Below are 19920 nucleotides of genomic sequence, written 5' to 3' on the forward strand. Positions count from 1 at the left end.
GATGCCGGTGATTGAACCCGGGGCCTCTTACTTGCGATGAGAGCGCTCTACTACTGAGCTACATCCCCATATTGATGTAGTAGAAACGTTGGAACATCTCACAATCGCGACATCTGTATTATGTGTTAGAAGCGATATTTTTCGGCGTAAGCTGCATAAGCCAGCTTTTCACCTTAGCCTGACCTTTGTAAGTGTCCAATAAAATTCCAATAAAATTTCCCGCGGCTAGGTACGAATGAATACACTTCATTTATTCCATTGGCTGATTTGAGTATACCACCAGAACATTGGAAACATATCCGCGTCTTTGTAACACTGTTTTACTGTATGAAACAATTTTATCTCGAATGAAAAGGCTTAATAGATAGAACAGTTTTACACTCAATTCTCGACATCAATACAGTTTGTGCGTACACCTTTTATTTTCAGAGTATTACCAGCGCAAGAGCGTTTATACTTAAAAGGCTATGTTCTCATATGTAGTACTTACTTCCTTATTCCTGTCAACATGTTAACATGTAAAAGTATAAATAGCAATGGAAGCGAGGCCTCACTTTAAAGCATTGCATTTCAACCCGCGAGGTATATCGGGTCAATTCGCGGACATTCAGAGTTTATATACAGGTCATCACCGGAGTTGGCGGCCAGTAAAATAATCGTTATATAATACAGACGCTATCCGTGAACTAGGTGACCTGGAATTTTCTTTAGACCAGAAATATGTTAAATGAAGATATTCAGCAATATAATTATGGTATGTAAATAATAGATTCTTAATGTGTTTTCAACAATACAATGATAAATATTATTGTTGATAAATTTAACAATAATTATTCGTCCATATTGCCTAATGTACTAAAGTGATATTATGAGCATGTAACAGTTTATAGGTGTCTATCGCAACCGTTGATTATTTTTGATGTTTCTACTTCATATACACTTATATTAATAAAAGCAGCATCATCATACTAAAACAATATACCAGAAAGAGAAAAATAATGCATTTGAATATCAACCGTACTTTCGTTTGACAACTGATCATGCGTTTACGAGTTGAACCTAAATTTAGTTTTAGTGCAGATTTGTTCATACGACACAAAGACACGAAATTGTTTTACGGATCATTTCAGCTTACAGGACTGGGTGGGTCACGTAAGAATATCGAATATAAAATATATTTTTATAAACAACTGGTAGCAAGGTGAGTTGCAGATAATTAATCAGTAACCACATTTTAACTAACTATTTTAACCTGTTAATTCTTTTCAGCTCAATTCAACAGTGCAAAATGCCCATAATATTACTTTAAGCATTAGCACGATGATAATTGATACTGTTAATAATCGAATCAAATAGCAATGCCCGACAAACCACTAAAACAGGTTTGTTCGAAGAACGCGCCTATAAATACGGATACTTCTCGTGTGGCCGGTTGACTCATATGTTTAAATTTCACTTCCATTCTTCTTTTGGTTTTCTGTTTTGTATCTATAGGTTTATGACCAGCAATATGTTATAATGTAAAATAAGCCGCGAAAACTCCCCGTAACATCCCGTACTGCGTGTGATGCAGCTAAGAACTGCACAGAAAAAGACATTCGCTATCCTTGATCTCATTCATTAAACTATTTACGCCGTATATCTTTTTTAAAGATATTTCTTGTTACAAGTTAACCCATTTACGCCTAGCGTCCTGAAAAAAGGACATTGCAAACAGCGTAGATCCAGATGAGACGCCGCACAATGTGGCGTCTCATCTGGGTCTGCGCTGTTTGCTTAAAGGAATTTCTGTAAGAAATATTCTAAAAATAGAAATAAATATACCAGACATCCCTAATTTTGGAAATAAATTGATCCAATTTAGAAGGATGGGAGAGTCCACTGGGCATAAATGGGTTAAAGATATTGGACCATACATTGCTCAACACGGAACCCAGGATTTCTAACATTATTGCGTTTTACTAAGCATGGTCGATAGCAATGGTTCACACCTAGTAGATATCGACAAAATCAATCAATGGAGATACGACGCATATTTAACAAAAGTTAATTAACAAATCTGACAATTTGTTCATATTGTACACATTAAGCTTTTGTGGAATATACGTAAAGCAGCTGACCGTCGAATGTTGTTAAATGACCTGCAGTCCTGTGTATCTTTTTCTGTGAAAAGGCAAATGGAGATGCCGGATATTGAACCCGGGGCCTATCACATGCAAAGCGAGCGCTCTACCACTGAGCTACATCCCCATATTTACAAATTTTGTTACATGTTTATATAGATATTTTAGAAATTGACCGGTCAATTCCATCAAATCCACGCAACTGACAAATACACACATATGAACCATCATTATGTATGATCTACAAATATACAATTATAGAATCCTGTGAGATACACTACACATATACAATTATGTGAGAAACATGATAATCAGTTGTCTTAGATCCACGTTCAATCTACTACAATCTAAGTTTTGGATAGCGTTTATAATTGCGTTAGTATTGATAATGCATGTGAAAAGGTTAACCAATTTAATTTCAGATTAGCAATATGAAATTACAGGACATGGGTTAGTTAATTGTCATAATTAGCGAACCTGTCGGTGTTGCTACAGTTACACGTCTGTATTTTATTACATGTTTATCAAGGGATTTTAGAAATACAAGTGACCGGTCTTTTCCATCAAATCCACACACCTGACAAATAAACACATACGGAACACCAATATCTGTGATCTACAAATATACAATTATTGAATTATGTGAGATAAATGATCATGAGTTGTCGTAGATTTACGTTGAATCTACTAATATCTGAAGTTGTGGATAGCGTTTATCGTGGCATTAGTATTGATAATTAATGTAAAAGGGCAATGAATTAAATTCCACATTTAGTTAGCAATATGAAATTACAGGTCACAGGTTAGTAAATTGTTTAAATCAGTACATGCACTAATTTCATCATTTTATATTTGGTGAAGGTGGCTGGATGTGCATATTTTGGCTGAAACCTGGTAAGAAAAGTACTGGAGATGCCGGGGATTGAATACATTATTGTATGACATAAACGAAAATTAAAAAAATATATAACTCTTCATATCAATATAGTACACATGTTGACACGTTATCATAAGAGATAAAGGTCCAGAAATTGTTCTACGCGGAATTAGGTTTGCTTACATACGATTTGATTGCTTCTCTACTAAGCATGATCGATTGAATGTGTTCAAACTACTAAATTCCTTCACAATTAGGAGTATTCCGATAAGACGTATATTTAACAAAAATGAATGAATGAAACGGGTAGTGTTCTTCATATCGTTCACATGTTCAAACACGTGTTATCTCCATATTAAGCCAAACGTTTATGATGGTGTGAAATATATGACAAGCCATATAGACCACATAATTGAGACTGTTTAACTTTGTTCGTGTATTTACCAATTGAAAAGGGTCGTTGGCTTGGTTTATTTAGAAATGAAAGAAAATGTCATCTTTGTAACATGAATGATGTTGGAGACGAATATCATTATATGCTTAAGTGTACTTATTTTGATAGAGATAGGAATAGTCTATTATCATTTGTAAATTTTAACTCCTGTAATATACATACTTTTAAGAGCATTATGTGTGAGAAAGACATAGACAAGCTTGTTAGTATTTGTAAATATATAAAAAAAGTTCTAAAATCATTCAATAATAATCACCCACCTGGCAATTCTTAATTAGTTGTTCCTCCCTTGTTTCCTTTTTTATAATAGCAATTTAACTTATTTTTAACCATACTAATTATCAGAGTCAGAAAATTATCCATAGCTTTAGCATACTTAGCATAGTAATTATTATATATAATTCACTACATTGACCTATACAGCCTGGTCATTCAGTAGTTTGTATACACTTATTAGTACCTCTTATCACATATGTAATGTGCTGAGTGTATGAATAAACTGTTAAACTGTATCTAATTTTGCTAAAACGATACTAGAGATGCCGGGGATTGAACCCGGTGCCTATCGTATAGACAAATGAATGTAGAATGTATTACGGCTTTGGTCCAATTAAGTTTTTAGAAAAAGGTCTAAAATAATTATCTAGGAGATGCCGGGAAATGAAACCTGGGCTTTTCACAAGCAAAGCGAGCGCTAAACCACAAAGTGTGGTGTGCAAATGAGAGTAAGTACAGGTCCTTCACTACTGCCTGTATGCGCGGACCTGCATCTGCGACTCTACCACTAAGTGTGGTGTGGAAGTCAGAGTCTAAGTACAGGTCCCGATGTGTCTTCACTACTGCCTGTATGCGCGGACCTGCATCTGCGACTCTACCACTAAGTGTGGTGTGAAAGTCAGAGTCTAAGTACAGGTCCCGATGTGTCTTCACTACTGCCTGTATGCGCGGACCTGCATCTGCGACTCTACCACTAAGTGTGGTGTGGAAGTCAGAGTCTAAGTACAGGTCCCGATGTGTCTTCACTACTGCCTGTATGCGCGGACCTGCATCTGCGACTCTACGACTAAGTGTGGTGTGGAAGTCAGATTCTAAGTACAGGTACCGAAGCGTCTTCACTACTGCCTGTATGCGCGGACCTGCATCTGCGACTCTACCACTGTGTGTGGTGTGGAAGTCAGAGTCTAAGTAAAGGTCCCGATGTGTCTTCACTACTGCCTGTACGCACGGACCTGCATCTGCGGCTCTACCGCTAAGTGTGGTGTGGAAGTCAGAGTCTAAGTACAGGTCCCGATGTGTCTTCACTACTACCTGTACGCACGGACCTGCATCTGCGGCTCTACCACTGAGTGTGGTGTAGAAGTCAGAGTCTAAGTACAGGTCCCGATGTGTCTTCACTACTGCCTGTATGCGCGGACCTGCATCTGCGGCTCTATCACTGAGTGTAGTGTTGAAGTCAGAGTCTAAGTACAGGTCCCGAAGCGTCTTCACTACTGCCTGCATGCGCGGACCTGCATCTGCAACTCTACCACTAAGTGTGGTGTGGAAGACAGAGTCTAAGTACAGGTCCCGATGTGTCTTCACTACTGCCTGTATGCGCGGACCTGCATCTGCGACTCTACCACTAAGTGTGGTGTGGAAGTCAGAGTCTCTGTAAAGGTCCCGATGGGTCTTCACTGCTGCCTGTACGCGCGGACCTGCATCTGCGGCTCTACCAATAAGTGTGGTGTGGAAGTCAGAGTCTAAGTACAGGTCCCGATGTGTCTTCACTACTGCCTTTACGCGCGGACCTGCATCTGCGGCTCTACCACTAAGTGTGGTGTGGAAGTCAGAGTCTAAGTACAGGTACCGAAGCGTCTTCACTACTGCCTGTACGCACAGACCTACATTTGCGGCTCTACCACTGAGTGTGGTGTGGAAGTCAGAGTCTAAGTACAGGTACCGAAGCGTCTTCACTACTGCCTGTATGTGCAGACCTACATCTGCGACTCTACCACTGAGTGTGGTGTGGAAGTCAGAGTCTAAGTACAGGTCGCGATGTGTCTTCACTACTGCCTGTATGCGCGGACCTGCATCTGCGACTCTACCACTGAGTGTGGTGTGGAAGTCAGAGTCTAAGTACAGGTACCGAAGCGTCTTCACTACTGCCTGTATGCGCGGACCTACATCTGCGGCTCTACCACTGAGTGTGGTGTGGAAGTCAGAGTCTAAGTACAGGAACCGAAGCGTCTTCACTACTGCCTGTACGCACGGACCTACATTTGCGGCTCTACCACTGAGTGTGTTGTGGAAGTCAGAGTCTAAGTACAGGTACCGAAGCGTCTTCACTACTGCCTGTATGTGCAGACCTACATCTGCGACTCTACCACAAAGTGTGGTGTGGAAGTCAGAGTCTCTGTACAGGTCCCGATGTGTCTTCACTACTGCCTGTATGCGCGGACTTACATCTGCGGCTCTACCACTGAGTGTAGTGTTGAAGTCAGAGTCTAAGTACAGGTACCGACGCGTCTTCACTACTGCCTGTATGCGCGGACCTACATCTGCGGCTCTACCACTGAGTGTGGTGTGGAAGTGAGAGTTTAAGTTTAGGTCCCGATGCGTCTTCACTACTGCTTGTATGTGCGGACCTACATCTACGGCTCTACCACTAAGTCAGAGTCTTGGTACAGGTCACGATGCGTCTCAACTGTTGCCTGTATGTGCGGACCTGTATCTGCGGCTATAGGCTTAAGTGAGAGTCTAAGTACAGGTCCCGATGCGTCTTTACTACTGCCTTTATGTGCGGACCTACATCTGCGTCTCTACCACTGAGCATGATGTGAAAATCAGCGTCTAAGTACAGGTCCCGATGCGTCTTCACTACTGCCTTTATGGGCGGACCTTCATCTGCGGCTCTACCACTAAGTCAGAGTCTTAGTAAAGGTTTCGAAACGTCTTTACTACTGCCTGTTTGGCTTGGAAGTCAGAGTCTAAGTACAGGTTCGGATGTGTCTTCACTACTGCCTGTATGCGAAGACTTGCATCTGCGGCTCCATCGCTGAGCTTCAAGCCCACGCTTATATGCAATCTCACAATACGTTTCAAATATATAATGTATTTAAAATCAATTATTTAAATATTTCAATTAAATAAATTTTGTTTTGAAAAATCAGTATCAATTTGTTCCTCCCCGTACTGCAAATTCTTCAAATCGCGTGTCTTGTTAGTAAGTTAGTAGAAATTAGAAGTGCATTTACAATATAAGATGCAATTATTTATTTCCTTCATAACTTACCATTTTAACCAGTTCACAACACTATCGTCCAACTCCTATCTTCAACGATAACTTATATATTGTATAATGCATATATAACGTTTGCTATGAGCTTGTATAAGCATTACTGCTGAATTAATGTTCTTGGTGTTGTTGTTGTTGCTGTTGTTGTAACATCATGTCCATATAAAGTCCAAGGAGATAAAGTTTACTAGTCAATTCCTTCAAATGGACGCAACTTATACACGAACTAATATGGAATATTATTGCTATGTATGATCTATAAATAACAATCTATAAATGATATGAGATACATCACAGAATTGTCTTAGATCTAACTAGAATCTATAATAATATTAGGTTCTCGATAGCGTTAATTGTGGTTGTAGTAAGGATAATGAAAGTGAAGATGTTAACCAAAGGTAATTCCGCATGATCAATATGGAAATAACGTGTCACTGTTCAGTATTGTGTTTTAGTTAGTACCTGTGCATGTCTCGCCACTAGTTCACGTCCTCATTAACTAATTTATTATTTATAGTTATCTAAGTATGGGTACGTTTATGGTGGCAGAAGGTGGTAAAAAGTACTGGAGATGCCGGGGATTGAACCCGGGGCCTCTCACTTGCGATGCGAGCGCTCTACCACTGAGCTACATCCCCACATGTATTGTCTTGTTACATGTTAATATCAGGTTTGTAGAAATACAATTGGCAGGTCAGTTCCATCTAATCCACGCAACTGACAAATAAACACATATGGGACATCAGTATCTATGATCTACAAATATACAATTAAACAAATATGTGAGATCCATGAGATTCATAATGCGATGTTGTAGGTCTACGTTGAATCTACTACAATCTGAAGCTGTGGATAGCGTTTATTGTGGTGTTAGTATTTAAAATGAATGTGAAAGGGTTAACCAATTTAATTACAAAGTATCAATATGAAATTGCAGGACATAAGTTAGTATATTGTTTTTATTAGTACACCTGTCAGTGTTGCTACTGGTACACGCCTATATTAATGTTTGTATCATTTACTTCTTTCTTTATGTTTTGGCGAAGGGGGCTGGGTGTGTATATATTGTCAGAAAATGGTAAGAAAAATACAGACGATGCCGTGGATTGAACCCTCACTTGCGATGCTAGCACTGAGCTACAGTATTGTGTTTTAGTTAGTACCTTTGCATGTCTCGCCACTAGTTCACGTCCTCATTTATTAATTTATTATTTATAGTTATCTAAGTATGGGTACGTTTATGGTGGTAGAAGGTGGTAAAAAGAACTGGATATGCCGGGATTGAACCCGGGGCCTCTCACTTGCGATGCGAGCGCTCTACCACTGAGCTACATCCCCATTTGTTGTTGTAGAAGCGATGGAAAATGTCAACATCGCGAAATCTGTATTCTATATTGGAAGCGATATTTTTACAATAAAAGACTTCATATCAATATAATACCAGTCCATACATTGTTCAACACGGATTCTAGGATTTCTAGAAAGGGTTCAAACGTAGTAGATTTCGACAGAATTTATCAAATGAGAAACAACGCATATTTAACAAAAGGGATTAAACAAATCTGGCAATGTGTTCATTTTGTCCACATTTTCGAACACTTTTATTAATTTATTTGTTATTATAATTAAATTTATATTTTTATATAATTATAATTAGTTCATAAAAAGTAACACATTTGGATTGTTTTGTGGAATATACGAAATAGTATACGTAAAGCAGCTGACCATCTAATACAGAATGTTGTTTAAATGACCCGGGAATCTTTTTCTGTGAAAAAGCTACTGGAGATGCCGGGGATTGAACCCGGGGCCTATCACATGCAAAGCGAGCGCTCTACCACTGAGCTACATCCCCACATGTATTGTCTTGTTACATGTTAATATAAGGTTTGTAGAAATACAATTGGCAGGTCAATTCCATCTAATCCACGCAACTGACAAATAAACACATATGGAACATCAGTATCTATGATCTACAAATATACAATTAAACAAATATGTGAGATCCATGAGATACATAATGCGATGTTGTAGGTCTACGTTGAATCTTCTACAGTCTGAAGCTGTGGATAGCGTTAATTGTGGTGTTAGTATTGAAAATGAATGTGAAAGGGTTAACCAATTTAATTACAAAGTATCAATATGAAATTGCAGGACATAAGTTCGTATATTGTTTTAATTAGTACATCTGTCGGTGTTGCTACTGGTACACGCCTATATAAATGTTTGTATCATTTACTTCTTTCTTTATGTTTTGGCGAAGGGGGCAGGGTATGTATATATTGGCAGAAAATGGTAAGAAAAGTACAGGCGATGCCGTGGATTGAACCCTCACTTGCGATGCTAGCACTGAGCTACAGTATTGTATTTTAGTAAGTACCTGTGCATGTCTTGCCACTAGGACACGTCCTTATTTATTAATTTGTTATTAATAGTTATGTAAGTATGGGAACGTTTATGGTGGCAGAAGGTGGTAAAAAGTACTGGAGATGCCGGGGATTGAACGTAGTAGATTTCGACAGAGTCAATCAATTGAGAAACGACGCATATTTAACAAAAATGATTAAACAAATCAAGCAATTTGTTTATATTGTACACATTTTTGAAAAGTAGTTATAATTAGTTCAAAAAAGTATTACATGAAAATGGTTTTGTGAAATATACGTAAAGCTGCTGACCATGGAATGTTGTTGAATGACCTGGGGATCTTTTTCTGTGAAAAAGCTAACTGGAGATGCCGGGGATTGAACCCGGGGCCTATCACATGCAAAGCGAGCGCTCTACCACTGAGCTACATCCCCACAGTAACATTTATTTTTACATGTTTATGTAGCTATTTTAGAAATTGACCGGTCAATTCCATCAAATCCACGCAACTGACAAATAAACACATACGGAATATCATTATACAGCATATGATCTACGAAATAATATACAATTATTGAATTATCTAAGATATATGATAATGAGTTGTCGTTGATCTACGTTGAATCTACAAATACCTGAAGTTATGGATAGCGTTTACTGTGGCGTTAGTATTGATAATGAATGTGAAAGGGTTAACCAATGTTACTCCGTATTAGCAATATGAAATTACAGGACATATGTTAGTAAAGTGTTTTAATTAGTACATCTGTGGGTGTTGCTACTGGTACAAGTATATATTTACTTTTGTGTTATTTACTTTTTTTTCTAATTGATGAACTTATTGTATTACTTTTATATTTTGGAGAAAGTGGCTGGATGTGTATATTTTGGCAGAAACTGGTAAGAAAAGTACTAGAGATGCCGGGGATTGAACCCGGGGCCTCTCACTTGCGATGCGAGCGCTCTACCACTAAGCAACATCCCCTCAGTGGTGTCGCATAATCGTTGAAACATCTCACAATTGAGAATTTTTATTGTTTGACAGAAAAGATAATTTTAAAGAAAACAATTCTTCATATCAATATAAAACACACGTTTGTGCGCTATCATAACAGATAAATGTCCATTAATACCCGACTGTTATACACGGACCTAGGATTGCTTACATACACTGTGATTGCTTATTTACTAAGCATTATCGATCGATGATGTACAAGCTACTAGATACCTTCTTAAAGTAAGAGTATTCCGATAAGACGCATATTTTACAAAAGTAAATGAATGAAAAGAGTAACATTATTCATATATTCGAACACGTGCTATCTTCATATTGAGACAAACGTTTATGATGGTGTGAAATATATGACAAGCAATATAGACCACATCATGAAGACTGTGTAACTTCGTTCGTGGGTCTATTTTTGCTAAAATGATACTGGAGATGCCGGGAGTTGAACCCGGGGCCTATCACATGCAAAGCGAGCGCTCTGCCACTGAGATATATTCCCACATACCCTCACCTGAAATACATTAAATGTAGTAAAGACCAATGAAGACTAAAACGATTTGCAACAAAGGAGACGATTGCGATGTAGATGCAAAGGTGGAATATTAAAATATGACAAATTGGATAAAATATCCGACTGTTACGAGTAAGAATGTCGATAAAAATGTAAAATGCTACCCATATTGTCTATGTAGGTCAGCACGTGAAAAACGATTACGGGACAGATAATTAAGAATAATCTATGTTACGTTCAAATTTACCATAAATTATGTATGTGCGGTCGAATAGTACTGAGCTTTTTTGGAGAAAATGTTTCCAAGTACAGCATATATGTGAACAATTAAATAAGTATTCACGTCTATAGGCTCATTTTAGACAGTTTTCCTGTCAATGTATGTATTACCGGAAGTTATAGGTACGACACATAATTAACAAATGTGAATTAACAAATCTGGAAATTTGTTCATACAGTACACATTTTGGAACACTAGTTATAATTAGCGCATAAAAATATAACATGAATATGGTTTTGTAGAATATATGAAAAGCAGTTGACAATTGGATAATGAATGTTGTTGTTTGTGTGAAAAAGCTACTGGAGATGCCGGGGATTGAACCCGGGGCCTATCACATGCAAAGCGAGCGCTCTACCACTGAGCTACATCACCACGTTCCATCACCTGAAATGCATTAAATCCAGTGTAGACCAATGAATTTATAATGTATTGCCTCGGTCCTATAAAGTTTTTAAAAAGGTGGAAAATAAATATATTGCAGATGCCGGGAAATGAAACCGGGGCTTTTCAACTGCAAAGCGAGCGCATTACCACATAGTGTGGTGTGGAATTCAGAGTCTAAGTACAGGTCGCGATCCGTTTTCACTACTGCCTGTATGGGCGGACCTGCATCTGCGGCTGTACCACTGAGTGCGGTGTGGAAGTGAGACTCTAAGTACAGGTCCCGATGCGTCTTCACTACTGCCTGTACGTGCCGACCCGCATCTGCGGCTCTACAACTGATATATAGCCGATAAAATACGACAATATAAACACGTAGGAATTACAGTTTACTGGTCAAATACTTCAAATGAATGCATCTTACCAGTACGTACAATTATATGGAATATTATGGTTGTGTATGATTTATACATAAACAATATTATTAATTGTATGAGCTACATCACAACGAGGTGTCGTAGATCTATGTAGAATCCTATTAAGGTTCTCGATAGCGTTAATTGTGGCTGTAGTTAGGATAGTGATCGTGACGATGTTAACCAAGGTAATTCCGCATGATCAATATGGATATAACGGGACACAGGTCAGTATTTTGTTTTAGTTAGTACATGTTTCCACTGGTGCATGTCATCATTGACAAATTTATTATTTATAGTTATGTATGTATATTTTGGATGCTGCTGGGTACGTTTCTGGTGGCAGAAGGTGGTAAAAAGATACTGGAGATGCCGGTGATTGAACCCGGGGCCTCTCACTTGCGATGCGAGCGCTCTACTACTGAGCTACATCCCCATATTGATGTAGTAGAAACGTTGGAACATCTCACAATCGCGACATCTGTATTATGTGTTAGAAGCGATATTTTTACAAGTTAACCCATTTACGCCTAGCGTCCTGAAAAAAGGACATTGCAAACAGCGTAGATCCAGATGAGACGCCGCATAATGTGGAGTCTCATCTGGGTCTGCGCTGTTTGCTTAAAGGAATTTCAGTAAGAAATATTCTAAAAATAGAGATAAATATACCAGACATCCCTAATTTTGGAAATAAATTGATCCAATTTAGAAGGATGGGAGAGTCCACTGGGCATAAATGGGTTAAAGATATTGGACCATACATTGCTCAACACGGAACCCAGGATTTCTAACATGATTGCGTTTTACTAAGCATGGTCGATAGCAATTGTTCACACCTAGTAGATATCGACAAAATCAATCAATGGAGATACGACGCATATTTAACAAAAGTTAATTAACAAATCTGACAATTTGTTCATATTGTACACATTTAGGTTTTGTGGAATATACGTAAAGCAGCTGACCGTCGAATGTTGTTAAATGACCTGCAGTCCTGTGTATCTTTTTCTGTGAAAAGGCAAATGGAGATGCCGGATATTGAACCCGGGGCCTATCACATGCAAAGCGAGCGCTCTACCACTGAGCTACATCCCCATATTTACAAATTTTGTTACATGTTTATATAGATATTTTAGAAATTGACCGGTCAATTCCATCAAATCCACGCAACTGACAAATACACACATATGAAACATCATTATGTATGATCTACAAATATACAATTATAGAATCCTGTGAGATACACTACACATATACAATTATGTGAGAAACATGATAATCAGTTGTCTTAGATCCACGTTCAATCTACTACAATCTAAGTTTTGGATAGCGTTTATAATTGCGTTAGTATTGATAATGAATGTGAAAAGGTTAACCAATTTAATTTCAGATTAGCAATATGAAATTACAGGACATGGGTTAGTTAATTGTCATAATTAGCGAACCTGTCGGTGTTGCTTCAGTTACACGTCTGTATTTTATTACATGTTTATCAAGGGATTTTAGAAATACAAGTGACCGGTCTTTTCCATCAAATCCACACACCTGACAAATAAACACATACGGAACACCAATATCTGTGATCTACAAATATACAATTATTGAATTATGTGAGATAAATGATCATGAGTTGTCGTAGATTTACGTTGAATCTACTAATATCTGAAGTTGTGGATAGCGTTTATCGTGGCATTAGTATTGATAATTAATGTAAAAGGGCAATGAATTAAATTCCACATTTAGTTAGCAATATGAAATTACAGGTCACAGGTTAGTAAATTGTTTAAATCAGTACATGCACTAATTTCATCATTTTATATTTGGTGAAGGTGGCTGGATGTGCATATTTTGGCAGAAACCTGGTAAGAAAAGTACTGGAGATGCCGGGGATTGAATACATTATTGTATGACATAAACGAAAATTAAAAAAAATATAACTCTTCATATCAATATAGTACACATGTTGACACGTTATCATAAGAGATAAAGGTCCAGAAATTGTTCTACGCGGAATTAGGATTGCTTACATACGATTTGATTGCTTCTCTACTAAGCATGATCGATTGAATGTGTTCAAACTACTAGATACCTTCACAATTAGGAGTATTCCGATAAGACGTATATTTAACAAAAATGAATGAATGAAACGGGTAGTGTTCTTCATATCGTTCACATGTTCAAACACGTGTTATCTTCATATTAAGCCAAACGTTTATGATGGTGTGAAATATATGACAAGCCATATAGACCACATAATTGAGACTGTTTAACTTCGTTCGTGTATCTGATTTTGCTAAAACGATACTAGTGATGCCGGGGATTGAACCCGGGGCCTATCGTATAGACAAATGAATGTAGAATGTATTACGGCTTTGGTTCAATTAAGTTTTTAGAAAACGGTGTAAAATAATTATCTAGGAGATGCCGGGAAATGAAACCTGGGCTTTTCACAAGCAAAGCGAGCGCTAAACCACGAAGTGTGGTGTGCAAATGAGAGTAAGTACAGGTCCTTCACTACTGCCTGTATGCGCGGACCTGCATCTGCGACTCTACCACTAAGTGTGGTGTGGAAGTCAGAGTCTTAGTACATTTCCCGATGTGTCTTCACTACTGCCTGTACGCACGGACCTACATCTGCGGCTCTACCACTGAGTGTGGTGTGGAAGTCAGAGTCTAAGTACAGGTACCGAAGCGTCTTCACTACTGCCTGTATGCGCGGACCTGCATCTGCGACTCTACCACTAAGTGTGGTGTGGAAGACAGAGTCTAAGTACAGGTCCCGATTTGTCTTCACTACTGCCTGTACGCACGGACCTGCATCTGCGGCTCTACCACTAAGTGTGGTGTGGAAGTCAGAGTCTAAGTACAGGTCCCGATGTGTCTTCACTACTGCCTGTATGCGCGGACCTGCATCTGCGACTCTACCACTAAGTGTGGTGTGGAAGTCAGATTCTAAGTACAGGTACCGAAGCGTCTTCACTACTGCCTGTATGCGCGGACCTGCATCTGCGACTCTACCAAAAAGTGTGGTGTGGAAGTCAGAGTCTAAGTACAGGTCCCGATGTGTCTTCACTACTGCCTGTACGCACGGACCTGCATCTGCGGCTCTACCACTAAGTGTGGTGTGGAAGTCAGAGTCTAAGTACAGGTCCCGATGTGTCTTCACTACTGCCTGTATGCGTGGACCTGCATCTGCGGCTCTACCACTAAGTGTGGTGTTGAAGTCAGAGTCTAAGTACAGGTACCGAAGCGTCTTCACTACTGCCTGTATGCGCGGACCTGCATCTGCGGCTCTACCACTGAGTGTAGTGTTGAAGTCAGAGTCTAAGTACAGGTCCCGATTTGTCTTCACTACTGCCTGTATGCGCGGACCGGCATCTGCGGCTCTACCACTGAGTGTAGTGTTGAAGTCAGAGTCTAAGTACAGGTCCCGATTTGTCTTCACTACTGCCTGTATGCGCGGACCTGCATCTGCGGCTCTACCACTGAGTGTGGTGTGGAAGTCAGAGTCTAAGTACAGGTACCGAAGCGTCTTCACTACTGCCTGTATGCGCGGACCTACATTTGCGGCTCTACCACTAAGTGTGGTGTGGAAGTCAGAGTCTAAGTACAGGTACCGAAGCGTCTTCACTACTGCCTGTATGCGCGGACCTACATCTGCGGCTCTACCACTGAGTGTTGTGTGGAAGTGAGAGTTTAAGTTTAGGTCCCGATGCGTCTTCACTACTGCTTGTATGTGCGGACCTACATCTACGGCTCTACCACTAAGTCAGAGTCTTGGTACAGGTCACGATGCGTCTCAACTATTGCCTGTATGTGCGGACCTGTATCTGCGGCTATAGGCTTAAGTGAGAGTCTAAGTACAGGTCCCGATGCGTCTTTCGTACTGCTTTTATGTGCGGACCTACATCTGCGTCTCTACCACTGAGCATGATGTGAAAGTCAGCGTCTAAGTACAGGTCCCGATGCGTCTTCACTACTGCCTTTATGGGCGGACCTTCATCTGCGGCTCTTTCACTAAGTCAGAGTCTTAGTAAAGGTTCCGAAACGTCTTTACTACTGCCTGTTTGGCTTGGAAGTCAGAGTCTAAGTACAGGTTCGGATGTGTCTTCACTACTGCCTGTCTGCGCGGACTTGCATCTGCGGCTCCATCGCTGAGCTACAAGCCCGCGCTTATGTGCAATCTCACAATAAGTTTCAAATATATAATGTATTTAAAATCAATTATTTAAATATTTCAATTAAATAAATTTTGTTTTGAAAAATCAGTATCAATTTGTTCCTCCCCGTACTGCAAATTCTTCAAATCGCGTGTCTTGTTAGTAAGTTAGTAGAAATTAGAAGTGCATTTACAATATAAGATGCAATTATTTATTTCCTTCATAACTTACCATTTTAACCAGTTCACAACACTATCGTCCAACTCCTATCTTCAACGATAACTTATATATTGTATAATGCATATATAACGTTTGCTATGAGCTTGTATAAGCATTACTGCTGAATTAATGTTCTTGGTGTTGTTGTTGTTGCTGTTGTTGTAACATCATGTCCATATAAAGTCCAAGGAGATAAAGTTTACTAGTCAATTCCTTCAACTTATACACGAACTAATATGGAATATTATTGCTATGTATGATCTATAAATAACAATCTATAAATGATATGAGATACATCACAGAATTGTCTTAGATCTACCTAGAATCTATAATAATATTAGGTTCTCGATAGCGTTAATTGTGGTTGTAGTAAGGATAATGAAAGTGAAGATGTTAACCAAAGGTAATTCCGCATGATCAATATGGAAATAACGTGTCACTGTTCAGTATTGTGTTTTAGTTAGTACCTGTGCATGTCTCGCCACTAGTTCACGTCCTCATTTACTAATTTATTATTTATAGTTATCTAAGTATGGGTACGTTTATGGTGGCAGAATGTGGTAAAAAGTACTGGAGATGCCGGGGATTGAACCCGGGGCCTCTCACTTGCGATGCGAGCGCTCTACCACTGAGCTACATCCCCATTTTGTTGTTGTAGAAGCGATGGAAAATGTCAACATCGCGAAATCTGTATTCTATGTTAGAAGCGATATTTGTACAATAAAAGACTTCATATCAATATAATACCAGTCCATACATTGTTCAACACGGATTCTAGGATTTCTAGAAAGGGTTCAAACGTAGTAGATTTCGACAGAATTTATCAAATGAGAAACAACGCATATTTAACAAAAGTGATTAAACAAATCTGGCAATGTGTTCATTTTGTTCACATTTTCGAACACTTTTATTAATTTATTTTTTATTATAATTATATTTTTATATAATTATAATTAGTTCATAAAAAGTAACACATTTGTATGGTTTTGTGGAATATACGAAATAGCATACGTAAAGCAGCTGACAATCTAATACAGAATGTTGTTTAAATGACCTGGGAATCTTTTTCTGTGAAAAAGCTACTGGAGATGCCGGGGATTGAACCCGGGGCCTATCACATGCAAAGCGAGCGCTCTACCACTGAGCTACATCCCCACATGTATTGTATTGTTACATGTTAATATAAGCTTTGTAGAAATACAATTGGCAGGTCAATTCCATCTAATCCACGCAACTGACAAATAAACACATATGGGACATCAGTATCTATGATCTACAAATATACAATTAAACAAATATGTGAGATCCATGAGATACATAATGCGATGTTGTAGGTCTACGTTGAATCTACTACAATCTGAAGCTGTGGATAGCGTTTATTGTGGTGTTAGTATTGAAAATGAATGTGAAAGGGTTAACCAATTTAATTACAAAGTATCAATATGAAATTGCAGGACATAAGTTAGTATATTGTTTTAATTAGTACATCTGTCAGTGTTGCTACTGGTACACGCCTATATTAATGTTTGTATCATTTACTTCTTTCTTTATGTTTTGGCGAAGGGGGCTGGGTGTGTATATATTGGCAGAAAATGGTAAGAAAAGTACAGGCGATGCCGTGGATTGAACCCTCACTAGCGATGCTAGCACTGAGCTACAGTATTGTGTTTTAGTTAGTACCTGTGCATGTCTCGCCACTAGTTCACGTCCTCATTTATTAATTAATTATTTATAGTTATCTAAGTATGGGTACGTTTATGGTGGCAGAATGTGGTAAAAAGTACTGGAGATGCCGGGGATTGAACCCGAGGCCTCTCACTTGCGATGCGAGCGCTCTACCACTGAGCTACATCCCCATTTTGTTGTTGTAGAAGCGATGGAAAATGTCAACATCGCGAAATCTGTATTCTATATTGGAAGCGATATTTTTACAATAAAAGACTTCATATCAATATAATACCAGTCCATACATTGTTCAACACGGATTCTAGGATTTCTAGAAAGGGTTCAAACGTAGTAGATTCCGACAAAATTTATCAAATGAGAAACAACGCATATTTAACAAAAGTGATTAAACAAATCTGGCAATGTGTTCATTTTGTCCACATTTTCGAACACTTTTATTAATTTATTTGTTATTATAATTATATTTATATTTTTATATAATTATAATTAGTTCATAAAAAGTAACACATTTGTATGGTTTTGTGGAATATACGAAATAGTATACGTAAAGCAGCTGACCATCTAATACAGAATGTTGTTTAAATGACCCGGGAATCTTTTTCTGTGAAAAAGCTACTGGAGATGCCGGGGATTGAACCCGGGGCCTATCACATGCAAAGCGAGCGCTCTACCACTGAGCTACATCCCCACATGTATTGTCTTGTTACATGTTAATATCAGGTTTGTAGAAATACAATTGGCAGGTCAATTCCATCTAATCCACGCAACTTACAAATAAACACATATGGGACATCAGTATCTATAATCTACAAATATACAATTAAACAAATATGTGAGATCCATGAGATACATAATGCGATGTTGTAGGTCTACGTTGAATCTACTACACTCTGAAGCTGTGGATAGCGTTTATTGTGGTGTTAGTGTTGAAAATGAATGTGAAAGGGTTAACCAATTTAATTACAAAGTATCAATATGAAATTGCAGGACATAAGTTAGTATATTGTTTTTATTAGTACACCTGTCAGTGTTGCTACTGGTACACGCCTATATTAATGTTTGTTTCATTTACTTCTTTCTTTATGTTTTGGCGAAGGGGGCTGGGTGTGTATATATTGTCAGAAAATGGTAAGAAAAGTACAGGCGATGCCGTGGATTGAACCCTCACTTGCGATGCTAGCACTGAGCTACAGTATTGTGTTTTAGTTAGTACCTGTGCATGTCTCGCCGCTAGTTCAGGTCCTCATTTATTAATTTATTATTTATAGTTATCTAAGTATGGGTACGTTTATGGTGGCAGAAGGTGGTAAAAAGTACTGGAGATGCCGGGGATTGAACCCGGGGCCTCTCACTTGCGATGCGAGCGCTCTACCACTGAGCTACATCCCCATTTTGTTGTTGTAGAAGCGATGGAAAATGTCAACATCGCGAAATCTGTATTCTATATTGGAAGCGATATTTTTACAATAAAAGACTTCATATCAATATAATACCAGTCCATACATTGTTCAACACGGATTCTAGGATTTCTAGAAAGGGTTCAAACGTTGTAGATTTCGACAGAATTTATCAAATGAGAAACAACGCATATTTAACAAAAGTGATTAAACAAATCTGGCAATGTGTTCATTTTGTCCACATTTTCGAACACTTTTATTAATTTATTTGTTATTATAATTATATTTATATTTTTATATAATAATAATTAGTTCATAAAAAGTAACACATTTGTATGGTTTTGTTGAAAATACGAAATAGTATACGTAAAGCAGCTGACCATCTTATACAGAATGTTGTTTAAATGACCCGGGAATCTTTTTCTGTGAAAAAGCTACTGGAGATGCCGGGGATTTAACCCGGGGCCTATCACATGCAAAGCGTGCGCTCTACCACTGAGCTACATCCCCACATGTTTTGTCTTGTTACATGTTAATATAAGGTTTGTAGAAATACAATTGGCAGGTCAATTCCATCTAATCCACGCAACTGACAAATAAACACATATGGGACATCAGTATCTATGATCTACAAATATACAATTAAACAAATATGTGAGATCCATGAGATACATAATGCGATGTTGTAGGTCTACGTTGAATCTACTACAATCTGAAGCTGTGGATAGCGTTTATTGTGGTGTTAGTATTGAAAATGAATGTG

General features: G+C 38.4%; 15 non-coding genes across 15 annotated transcripts; all 15 read right to left on the bottom strand.

Moving 5' to 3' along the window:
* Positions 1-2178: 2178 nt before the first annotated feature.
* Trnaa-ugc (transfer RNA alanine (anticodon UGC)) lies at positions 2179-2250 on the bottom strand. Its single transcript has one exon. It is a non-coding gene; the product is annotated as a tRNA-Ala (tRNA).
* A 5044-nt stretch (positions 2251-7294) lies between these two features.
* Positions 7295-7366, bottom strand: Trnaa-cgc (transfer RNA alanine (anticodon CGC)). Its single transcript has one exon. It is a non-coding gene; the product is annotated as a tRNA-Ala (tRNA).
* A 629-nt stretch (positions 7367-7995) lies between these two features.
* Positions 7996-8066, bottom strand: Trnaa-cgc (transfer RNA alanine (anticodon CGC)). Its single transcript has one exon. It is a non-coding gene; the product is annotated as a tRNA-Ala (tRNA).
* A 445-nt stretch (positions 8067-8511) lies between these two features.
* Positions 8512-8583, bottom strand: Trnaa-ugc (transfer RNA alanine (anticodon UGC)). Its single transcript has one exon. It is a non-coding gene; the product is annotated as a tRNA-Ala (tRNA).
* Positions 8584-9457: 874 nt separating this feature from the next.
* Trnaa-ugc (transfer RNA alanine (anticodon UGC)) lies at positions 9458-9529 on the bottom strand. Its single transcript has one exon. It is a non-coding gene; the product is annotated as a tRNA-Ala (tRNA).
* Positions 9530-10008: 479 nt separating this feature from the next.
* On the bottom strand, positions 10009-10080 carry Trnaa-cgc (transfer RNA alanine (anticodon CGC)). The gene has a single exon. It is a non-coding gene; the product is annotated as a tRNA-Ala (tRNA).
* A 1118-nt stretch (positions 10081-11198) lies between these two features.
* On the bottom strand, positions 11199-11270 carry Trnaa-ugc (transfer RNA alanine (anticodon UGC)). The gene has a single exon. It is a non-coding gene; the product is annotated as a tRNA-Ala (tRNA).
* A 789-nt stretch (positions 11271-12059) lies between these two features.
* On the bottom strand, positions 12060-12131 carry Trnaa-cgc (transfer RNA alanine (anticodon CGC)). Its single transcript has one exon. It is a non-coding gene; the product is annotated as a tRNA-Ala (tRNA).
* Positions 12132-12718: 587 nt separating this feature from the next.
* Positions 12719-12790, bottom strand: Trnaa-ugc (transfer RNA alanine (anticodon UGC)). The gene has a single exon. It is a non-coding gene; the product is annotated as a tRNA-Ala (tRNA).
* A 3855-nt stretch (positions 12791-16645) lies between these two features.
* On the bottom strand, positions 16646-16717 carry Trnaa-cgc (transfer RNA alanine (anticodon CGC)). The gene has a single exon. It is a non-coding gene; the product is annotated as a tRNA-Ala (tRNA).
* Positions 16718-17157: 440 nt separating this feature from the next.
* Trnaa-ugc (transfer RNA alanine (anticodon UGC)) lies at positions 17158-17229 on the bottom strand. Its single transcript has one exon. It is a non-coding gene; the product is annotated as a tRNA-Ala (tRNA).
* A 629-nt stretch (positions 17230-17858) lies between these two features.
* Positions 17859-17930, bottom strand: Trnaa-cgc (transfer RNA alanine (anticodon CGC)). The gene has a single exon. It is a non-coding gene; the product is annotated as a tRNA-Ala (tRNA).
* Positions 17931-18376: 446 nt separating this feature from the next.
* On the bottom strand, positions 18377-18448 carry Trnaa-ugc (transfer RNA alanine (anticodon UGC)). The gene has a single exon. It is a non-coding gene; the product is annotated as a tRNA-Ala (tRNA).
* A 629-nt stretch (positions 18449-19077) lies between these two features.
* Positions 19078-19149, bottom strand: Trnaa-cgc (transfer RNA alanine (anticodon CGC)). The gene has a single exon. It is a non-coding gene; the product is annotated as a tRNA-Ala (tRNA).
* A 446-nt stretch (positions 19150-19595) lies between these two features.
* Positions 19596-19667, bottom strand: Trnaa-ugc (transfer RNA alanine (anticodon UGC)). The gene has a single exon. It is a non-coding gene; the product is annotated as a tRNA-Ala (tRNA).
* Between the last annotated feature and the right edge of the window lie 253 nt (positions 19668-19920).

The sequence above is a fragment of the Dreissena polymorpha genome, chromosome 3, assembly GCF_020536995.1.
Source record: "Dreissena polymorpha isolate Duluth1 chromosome 3, UMN_Dpol_1.0, whole genome shotgun sequence".
Taxonomy (NCBI): domain Eukaryota; kingdom Metazoa; phylum Mollusca; class Bivalvia; order Myida; family Dreissenidae; genus Dreissena; species Dreissena polymorpha.